The sequence below is a fragment of the Vulpes lagopus genome, chromosome 1, assembly GCF_018345385.1.
Source record: "Vulpes lagopus strain Blue_001 chromosome 1, ASM1834538v1, whole genome shotgun sequence".
In the NCBI taxonomy this organism is placed as follows: domain Eukaryota; kingdom Metazoa; phylum Chordata; class Mammalia; order Carnivora; family Canidae; genus Vulpes; species Vulpes lagopus.
In genome coordinates, this window is record NC_054824.1 from 181,244,988 (window position 1) to 181,253,501 (window position 8,514).

Here is an 8,514-nt window from a genome sequence, read left to right on the forward strand (position 1 = left end):
CTGATTGACTACAGATCCTCCCTGCTTCTGGTTTTTTTCTACGCAAGAGAAGACAGGCTGTTTTTGCAATAACCTTTCTCGCTCTGCCCACACTAGTGGCTCCATTCCATGCTCTAAATCATTGTCTTCATGAGGTTTAAGCAAACCTCCTTCCAATGCTCTTCAAATTCAGTGGCATATTATAAATCACACGCTGGCTTTTTCAATTGCCTGGGCATTATTTTGAAGATCTTAGCCTATTTTTTTTTCAAGCAGCAGATTTGTGGTAAAAGCTTGGCCGAATTTTCTTTATTGTTTGCCAGATTTTTAATTTTAACTGTAGAATGTCCGTTTAATCTCAGTTGTAGCTTAATGGACACTCTCTCTTACTAAATAATTTCATTTCATTAATTATGATATTGTCCTTTGGACACTTCTTGGGGACTCACAATGGTTTCACATTGGCTGCTTATCAGGGTCAGACTTTCCATATGGTCTTTTAAAGCTGAGCGCTATGAAGTGAAATGTTAGCTAAGCTTACCTCCCTCTCCCGCAAGTTATCTTCACTGCTTTTGGGATCACTGTCCTCAACATAGCAGGTTTCTTCTCCTCTCATGCTTTTCTCATGGACTTCCTACAGCTTTCTAGAACGCCATCTCCGCCTCCTAGACCAATGCAAGTGCCACCACTGGGGCCCATATTCTGTTCCAACTCCTGTTCCCTTCTGTTCCAACTCGTCCTCTTTGTGGACCACTTACCTTTTGGCCACCGACTGTGTATTGACTTTGGCTACAGACAGACCTGTTCTGTCACTTTGTTGACATTATTTCATATAATGTCAGCATATTCGTCTATAACAGAAGAAGAATAATAGATTGTTAGGAGAATTACACGTGTCACACAAGCAAAATATTTAGCTCATGGCAAGTACAAAATGTGTTTATTCCATTCTCTCTCGCCCTACAATTTACTTTGCTGTTTTTATGTGGTGAAGCCCTGATAATTCAATAAAATCCCCCGAAGGAACAGCATTGTATACATTTCTTTTGCAACCTACAAAAGCCTGCTCTATATGGAGGCATATAGGACCTGGAGGAAAAAGATGATCAACTAGAATACAAATTACTGTTCTTCCTGAAAAACAGATGAATGAACTATGGTCAAGTCTTGTGGACTTGGCTGTGAGCTCTCATTGAGAGGAGAGCTCCCGATGGTTGAATGTTAATCCCAGTGTGGGAGCAAGGTCTGCCTACACACTACCCGGGTCCACACTGACTCCACCGCGGGCTAGCTGTGTGCCCTGGGGCAATGCCTCTGTGGTTCAGTTTCCTATTCCATGAAACAAGGATAATAATGGTGAATGGTACCTACTTTATGTCTACATTGTATTAGATGAGGGTGCACACACACACACACACACACACACAGAGTATATAAGTGCCATATAAGTGTTTCCTGCTATTATCATTACCCCTTTGTTATCCAGAGAGCTGGGTAAGAAGAGGCAGCTGTTGTCATCTGAGAGGCAATGCAGCCGAGTGGAAAGAGCACAGAGTTTGGATTCAGATAGACCCGCATTCTGGAAGGCCTTCCTTCTCTCAAGGTAAGATCTCCTGGTCTAATTTCTAATACATAAGATGAAGCTGATCCTCCTACATCTTTGTGAGGGTTATACTAGATAAAGTACTAACTGTAGATCACTTAGCCCTGGGACTAATACAAAGAAGTTCCTCGAAAAATGGAGCTGATACTCTAATTATTGTCATTATTATATTTCACTTACTGTATTTTAAAACAGACCATTATTCTTTTTACCACCAAGAAAGGAAGAAATACTGCCAATTACATAATAATGGGCCATCACGATGTGATGTATTCAATTTTCAGATAAAGATGTGGGGAAAAAATGTGCTTTAAATAAATGAAAAATACTAGTTTTGCTAGGTGGGGGATCATGAACTGGCTCATGTCCCAGGGAGGCTCCCCGGTCTGGGAAGTTGAGACAGAGAGAAAGAAGTGCACAAAAGGCTGCCCCTTGGTTCATCAGGGGTTTCAGGGCCTGAATTCTTAGACCTCAAGCCTGGGTATGTGAGAGTGGATCATTTCAATTCCCATAAGCACTACAGAAGACTACTAGTAACCCACGCCTTTGCCTGTTTTTCTCTTTCTTCCTCACGTATCTCGCCATGAGTGTTTCAACAAAATGCAACTAAACTTAAACGAGACTGAAATATTTTTATGATTGCCTTTTCTCAGGCTTCTCTGCTTTAAATTTAAAAATAGCCCAAACACAGAAATTGCGTAGAAGTTTTCTTGGTCTTCAAGGCTTTTCCTTTTTAAAGACAGCTGCATAAGACTTTCATTCCATTTCCTCTGAGTGACCATGAGAAAAATCTCTCCTTTGTGTTTTTCTGGTTCTAAGACCCTAGAGAATAAATTGAGTTGTTGGGACATTGCCAGCTGTGTGATAGGTCTACAAGGAAAACAATAAGCAATCTTTTCTGTTTGCAAAGACTAAATTCAGAGACTACTGCCCTGACAGGTTACACATAAAACCAGCCCTCGCTCCTCTCCCGCAACCCCTCTCCTGATTAGCTTTTCTTTGAAGGTTGAGTGAGATGAGTTAGAGTATCTTTTCCATTTCAGATCCAGTGGATGTGGGGGTGTTGCAATTTACACACAGAACTCAAAACTTCTCAATGCCAGATTCTAAATCATCACTATCGCTGAGTTTAGTCTAGTGCCACTGGCCTCATCAGACACATATTTCTCTCTGTCATAAGGGATTGTTGGCCAGCTTATTTCAAAGTCTTAGAACACAACTGTTTCCTTTTCATTCCTACACATTTTTTCACTCAATATCAGTCTAAATGACTTTTTAAAAATTGTATATTATTTTATTGCCAAGTAACGCCGCATTCCTACTCCTATTTCTAAGCATATGGCACTCATCTTCTTGCCACTGTAGGGAGGAAAGGGCCAACTATCAGAGATCAAGAAAGGGATCTCAGAACAGGACCATATGTGGTGGGAGAAGAGCACTCCTTGCATGTTTGTACAGCCTTTCTATTTATAGTTGCAACATTTATAAGCTGGCCCCATCAGATGGGGACATGGAGGATATACATTCGGTAGTGCTAGCTAACTAGCTAAGTACTGTAAGAAATTTCCCCACTCACGCAATAGTTACATCCTAGTGACATTTGGAAATAAGGTGAGAAAGACCCTATTTCACACACACAAAAAAAATATTATTTCCTCCTGTAAGTAAATCTAGAGAGGAATTTTCTAGATGTGGTGATGCTACCCCCTGAAACTGAAAAATCAAGTTTCTCAAAGTTGATTTGACCAGAATATATTAAGATAGAATATGGGGATGCCTGGGTGGCTCAGTGGTTGAGCATCTGCCTTTGGCTCAGGGCGTGATCCTGGAGTCCTCAGATCGAGTCCCACATGGGGCTCCCGGCATGGAGCCTGCTTCTCCCTCTGCCTGTGTCTCTGCCTCTCTCTGTGTCTCTCATGAATAAATAAATTTTTTAAAAAAAGATAGAATATGATCAATTGACCCAAACACCCCTACAAAGTGTCTCCTGCCTTGTTCTCATTTGTATGATCTTTCAGAGCAAGGATAATCTTGCTTGTATTTGAATCTTCTACTGTTTTATAACAATGCCTGGCTACTTGTAGGTTCTCAACAAATCTTGGTGTAATGCCACCAAGCAAATAAACCCTTTTAGCACCTGGTCGGAATTCAGTGTAAGAATTCCAAACTCAGTGGAATTGTATATAAGCCATAACACAATATAGGCTGTAATTCCAAACAAAGGCATGTTGGACACACATTGTAGAACTTTTCAGCCTGTAAGGGAAAAAATCCTTTTCTAACTCAAAGTCATAAAGAGTGCTGCAGGTGGCTTCCCTAAAAAAGAAGCAGATCCTAAGATGAAATCAAGCATGTGAAAGTTTTATTAGGGGGCTACACATAAAAAAAAAAAAGAAAAAAAAGAGAGAAAGCAGGATCAGGCAAGGAGCTGTCAAACCACAGTGTAGATTCCACAGTCCCTACCAGAGCCACCCATCCCAGCAATTCCTCATTGGGTGGAAATGGCTTGAAGCCTGAATCACCACCATGCTCAGTCATTGGCCAGCATCTTCCCCAAGAACAGCATGAATTTGGGCCAAAAGCTGAGGTCGTTCCAGACCACGCAAATAGCTGGACGCTGACAGATATCCACGTGCTAGCCAATGAGATCCTCCTTGAAAATGGATCTGAGTGGTGCCTTTTCTTGTTGGCCATGAAGAGGTTCTCTTATGTTTTCTTTCAAAAGAAAAATGCGGGATCCCTGGGTGGCGCAGCGGTTTGGCGCCTGCCTTTGGCCCAGGGCGCGATCCTGGAGACCCGGGATCGAATCCCACATCAGGCTCCCGGTGCATGGAGCCTGCTTCTCCCTCCGCCTGTGTCTCTGCCTCTCTCTCTCTCTCTCTCTGTGACTATCATAAAAAAAAAAAAAAAAAAAAATGCTTTGATTTATGAGGATTTTATTTTTGAGTATGGTGTGAGCTAGGCTTCTAAATTGCTCTATCCTTCACTGAATGATCCGTCTCAAAGAGTTTTACTGTGACCATTTAATGTGACATCGGATGTGTTATTGGATAATTTTTTAAGCATCAGAAGAAAAGTCTCGTCAATCTTTGGGCTATGCACCATGTAAGGACTGTAGGCACAATACACTTTTAAGGTTAATTTGCATTGTTAACTTTTTGCACTTACTTTCTTAAGTAGACCATCAACAAAACAATAAATTAAGCCCTGATTTGTAGCAGTGTCCAGTTTCTGTGGTGTGAATACTCCCACCATGGCTGACTTCAAGCTACCAATGTGGTGCCACTCGGAGCAGAGTTGGAAAGAGATAACCAGTATCACACTATTATATAGCATTTCCTTCATGCAGATAAAATAGGTATAAATAACCTCAAGAGCATAGATAATTGTAGTACATACAAAAACATAGTAAATTATAGCAAAATAATTAGTAAGTGATGAACTTTGGGGATTTATTGCTTTTGGTTTTGATGTGTGGCTTAATTGTAAGTTTATATAATTTAATTTTTAATAATGTCTGTGTCTAAAAACCAGCTCACAAAATTCTTGAAAATTTAACAATAGGCTCTCGTGAGCTGGCACATGATAATCCAATACAAACTAGAAATTTCCCTTTTAGGCTCCTTCCCTGAAGAAACTTAAGTATTGATACCTAGTGATGCAGTATACATATAAGAATATTTATTGCACTGGTGTTTATAACAGGGAAAGGTGAAAATGACATACCTGTCCATAAATACACAAATTGATAAATAAACTGGAATTTACTATAATGCAATATTAAATGGTGGTTAAAAATAAAATAAATTAGATTCTCATGTGTGGACACAGATCAATTCCCAAAGGAAACTGCAAGTATTTTCACTCAGTGTGATACTAATTGTGTAAAACTTTAAAACATACAAACACATTTTAAGTCTAGTTTATAAAAATATGCCTCTATACAATTAAGGTATAAAAATACTTATGATAATGAAACACAGAAAGTTCAGATAATAGCTGCCTCTGGGGAAGGGATGAGGGATGAGGTGGCACTTCCAAGTGTATCGATAATACTTTATTTCTTTAAAGGGAAATTGATAATCTGAGCCATAATCATAAAAGAAAGACAATCCAACATGTCATGCCCCTGATAGACATACACAAGATATCTGTGAAACATCCTTGCTCAAAAAGAGGACTTATATCTGTTTAAACTTCTATATCCAATTCCCAATTTATGGAAAAACAAGGCGCAGAGAAAACTGTTAAGTGGAGCTAGTGGACTGAAATCGGCAAAATCTGGGGTATAAGTTTCTTCCACATATAAATTGCAAGGAAAAAAATAGAAAGAGAAGTAAGGAATCTACAGACTATAAGAGACTTAAGAGATTGATCCATCAATTGCAGAGTATAAACATGGTTTTGGTTCTGATTCAAACCAACTATTCACAATTATGGGGGTGGGAAACAGGAAAATCTGAATAGCAAATGAATAGAATGGATAGCAGATGAATAGAATAAGGAATTACTATTATTCAGGTGAGACAATCATATGGAGGACATATCTAAATAATCCTTTTTGTTTTAGATATTAATGTTAAAAAGAAGTGCGGATGAAATGGTGGATGAAGGACGTCTAGGACTTGCTTCCCAAGAACCTGGGGAGCTGGACGGAGTGAGCAGAGGTATGGATGACACAAGATGGATGTTTCTTCTTTTAGTTGTTCGAAATTTATCAGCCTTATGAGTAAGGTTTCTTTTAAGGGAAAGAGGAGAAGAAAAAAATGGAAGCAAACAAGAAAAAATAAACATCTATTAACCAGGGGGTTTCACATTGAAGGGGGTGCCATTGTGTTTTCTGTGTATTTGGGGAAGTTTGAAATATGACATGATTTAAATTTCTAAAAGCTTGAAATTTGTATAAATACCTCCTCAGTACCACAAACATAAAATACACCCTGACTATATTTTAAACGCCACGGCCCAGCTTCAATGGAAGGAGAGAGATAAGTTATCAGCAGGGAGACTGGGGCTTCCCACAGCTCTTACGTGCCAGACACTTTTGATTTAGCCTCCTGCCGGGTGCCCTGGGCCCTCCCCAGATAGCGGACCACCACTCTCTAGTGCCATGAGCCAGAAATTAACTCTTCGCATCCACTCAGGCAGGCCTCGGTTCTCCTGCTGCACCCGTGGGTCCCACACTGTCACATCTGGTTAGGCCTCCCTCCCTCTCATTTACACTTTGCTCCCTGGGGAAGGTTGAAGTCACCAGATAAGTTCATCAGAGGAGTGTTTTGCTTTCTAGAGTTCAACAGGCCTTGTCCTTGTGGAGGTCAAGAGGCTATTTCATGATCTATTTTGTTTCTAAGCTTACCAGGCCACTGAAGTGTTGCTGAACGGCTTCAAACTCAAGAAGGATTTAAACGTTGCCCGTGCAGATCGCATGTTCACCCCCCTGCCCACGTGCACACACGTGTGCGCACACATGCACGCATCTGTAGCCGTTAGTACATAGCAAATTAACGACTATCAGGCAGGCTCCTGGTGGCCACCCACGTACAACATGAGACAAGGTGGGTATCTTCAAAGTTAAACGAATTAGAGAGAAAACAGTACTGACCCAAGCAGAGAACAGTTTGATGCTGGATATGTTTTCTTAAAGTGAATTTTTTTCCCCTGAACACAGAATCTTCAAGACTTATTAGTTCTAGTTTTCCAGTAAAAAACAGAACTTCCCTTTAATCCACAGATATAAAGGGGGGGGTCCGAGTGCATTTCCACGCGAATGCCACAGGGTACACAGGCCACTGGCTCAGGCTGTGCAATAAATGACTGACTCACTGGAGAGCCAGTGTGGTGTTATATTAAACGTGTGGACTTTGGAACCAGATTGCTTGCTTGTATCTTGGTTTCCTTTCGTTAAAATGGAGATAATAGGGGCGTCCGGGGGGTTCAGTTGGTTGAGCCACTGATTCTTTTTTTTTTTTAATTTTTTAAAATTATTTATTTATGATAGTCACAGAGAGAGAGAGAGAGGCAGAGACATAGGCAGAGGGAGAAGCAGGCTCCATGAATCGGGAGCCCGACGTGGGATTCGATCCTGGGTCTCCAGGATCGCGCCCTGGGCCAAAGGCAGGCGCTAAACTGCTGCGCCACCCAGGGATCCCCTGAGCCACTGATTCTTGATTTCTGCTCAGGTCATGGTCTCTGGGTCCTGGGATCGAGGCCCCTCGGGCTTCGGGCTCCCTGCTCATTGGGGAGCCTGCTTCCCTCTCCCCTTCCACCCTCCCCACCTGCTCAGGCTCTCTCTCTCTCTCTCTCAAGTAAATAAATAAAATATTTAATAAAATAAAATGGATATAATAGCAGCACCTACCTCATAGTTATGTTGTGTAGAATTTACATAAGTCGGGATCCCTGGGTGGCGCAGCGGTTTGGCGCCTGCCTTTGGCCCAAGGCGCAATCCTGGAGACCCGGGATCGAATCCCACGTCGGGCTCCCAGTGCATGGAGCCTGCTTCTCCCTCTGCCTGTGTCCCTGCCTCTTCTCTCTCTCTCTCTCTCTCCTCTGTGTGTGTGTGTGACTGTCATAAATAAATAAAAATTTTAAAAAAGATATAAAAAAAAAAAGAAATTACATAAGTCAATACATGTAAAGCACCTAGAATACTGCTTGGCCTATAATAAGTGCTACTGAAGCTATTAGCACTTGTCATTTAGCGATTGTCATGTAATCCTCCAAACTATTAGCACCACTTTACAGATGAGGTTAAATAACGTGTTGAACGTTAGACAGTCCATAGTAGCAGAACAGGGGTTAAATCAGGTTCTGTCCAAAGCCGGTGTGCTTTCCACCACATGCCCTCTTTCATGTGCTTATGACACACACCGCGCTCCTGTGTTCACAAGGAAGCCACGTTCATAACAGGACGTGAAATTCAGCCTAAAGCC

General features: G+C 41.4%; 1 protein-coding gene across 1 annotated transcript in view; it reads left to right on the top strand.

The window, feature by feature from the left end:
• The window catches only part of LOC121492986 (unconventional myosin-XVI-like), a 55,298-nt gene extending 47,779 nt beyond the window's left edge, over positions 1–7,519 (top strand). Inside the window, exons 3-5 of the transcript XR_005988357.1 lie at positions 1,466–1,582; positions 6,153–6,249; positions 6,934–7,519. The gene's annotated coding sequence lies outside the window, so the exon portion shown is untranslated. The remainder of the gene's footprint in view (positions 1–1,465; positions 1,583–6,152; positions 6,250–6,933) is intronic.
• Positions 7,520–8,514: the final 995 nt, after the last annotated feature.